Source organism: Gossypium raimondii, chromosome 8, assembly GCF_025698545.1.
Source record: "Gossypium raimondii isolate GPD5lz chromosome 8, ASM2569854v1, whole genome shotgun sequence".
Lineage (NCBI taxonomy): Eukaryota > Viridiplantae > Streptophyta > Magnoliopsida > Malvales > Malvaceae > Gossypium > Gossypium raimondii.
In genome coordinates this window covers 48,365,132-48,366,996 of record NC_068572.1, presented here as the reverse complement: position 1 = coordinate 48,366,996, position 1,865 = coordinate 48,365,132, and the positions used below count along the sequence as shown (strand labels likewise).

Here is a 1,865-nt window from a genome sequence, read left to right as displayed (position 1 = left end):
CTTTACAGAGTATGTTATATAGCCCTCTTTGATTCGTTTGATTGGAATTTAATATTTGAATATTTGGTTGACACAATGTAAATTTATCTAAAATAATATTTTATTAATAAAAAATGAAAAAAGTTATAAGACTATACTTTTTTTAACAATATATAATCGATGTCATTCAAATTTTGGGGAAAAATGGTTACAATCTATTCGTACGTGTCGCCCAACTAATGGATAACTAACTGTTGCCTAGGGGACCTCAAAAGAACCTAATCACATTAAACATGCCCACAGTAAACAAAAACAAAGTAAAACAACAAAACACAAAACAAGAAAGAAATGAAAAGTCCCCTGATCTAACCCATTTCCTCTCCATACAACTTTCAGGCTCTTAAGCACCATCACTTCGACGAGGTAACAAGAAAAAACAAACTCTAGTGAGAGGAAAACTGGAAAACCTCACATCAAGCTTACGAGTTCATCGGACAACCCGTTGTCCTCGAATTCGGACTCAGCCTTTACGAATGGTCACTTCCCCTAACCCCTCTCCTATCCTTGTCAACAAGCCATTCCACCTCTCTCCGGACCTCTTCTACCCAATACATAGGGCAGTTGTACTTCCTGCCCTCCAACACCAATCCATGCATCGTCGCATTAGCCTCCCAAGGTACGAATCTAAATTGAAGGCTTCAAAACTTGGTTACCCTTTCTTTTATGTCTTTAATAAGAGTACTAATACTGGATCTATCCTCTTCTATAGAGTTCAATTTTTGGATGACTATTAGAGCATCCCCATTGGCACACATTCCAAAAACCCAACTCTTCTGCAAAAAAAACCACCTTTAAACATGTTTGTGCCTAGCCATGGTTGGATCTGGAATGTTCTCCCACAGGGAAGTGCATAACGCCATGACCAATCCTTCTCTATTTCATGCTATTATGCCAGAATATGATGTCTGTAACTGGTGATTAAAAGATGTGTTGAAGTTAAGCTTAATAGTGTCCCCTTCCGCTGGCTCCAAAATAGATTACTTAGGGATATGTATTGAATTTGATAACTCACTCAATTGCTCTATCTCCATTATATATGAATTTATGAATCCCACAACATCCTAGATCCCATCCCTATACCCTCATGATACACTTTGTTATAGTTGTACCACAAAACCCAGTAAGAGATGGCTAACCATTGTTTCTAACTGTGTTGCATGTTAACTGCCGAGAGAGCCACACCAACTCACCTAGGACCTGCTTCGAGAAAACACAGTCACAAAATAAATGGGCCACCAACTCCTCCTCTACTTCACAAACCGGATAAAGTGAATTCGCAACAAGCTTATAGGACTTCAGCACCCCCAACACTAGCAAAAAATCATTAGATACTTTCCAGAAATCTATACGGATTTTATTAGGAATGCTTAGACTCCATAGTCTTGTATAAAAGTTAGATAGATTCACTATTTTTTCTATGTAATTAACCCCCAGTATGTCACGCCCTTCTATAATGAGCCATCTGTAACGGATTCTTGTTATGTAATCCCCTACTTCATCCCCCTCCAAACCACCTCATCTCTATGTATGTTTTTCACTAGTGGGATCAAAAGGATTTTCTACAACTGGTCATCACCAAACAGATCCTTAAGAATATCCTATTTCCAAGTAAATGTGTCCTCTTTAATTAAATCTGATACAGTAGTGTACCTAATATCGATGTTTTGAAATTGAAGAATATCATTCCCAAGACCTGTAAACCACACATCATTCCAGATGTTCAAGGCCAACTGATTCCCAATTATCGAGCCTATCCCTGCCTTAATAAGTCTACATGCTTCCCAAATACTCCACTAGGTATACAAAGGGTCCCAATCGTGCACTCA

General features: G+C 38.3%; 1 long non-coding RNA gene across 1 annotated transcript; it reads left to right on the top strand.

Moving 5' to 3' along the window:
- Positions 1-214: 214 nt before the first annotated feature.
- On the top strand, positions 215-1,549 carry LOC105791817 (uncharacterized). The gene is made up of 2 exons (XR_001133106.2): positions 215-655; positions 749-1,549. It is a non-coding gene; the product is annotated as an uncharacterized LOC105791817 (long non-coding RNA).
- Positions 1,550-1,865: the final 316 nt, after the last annotated feature.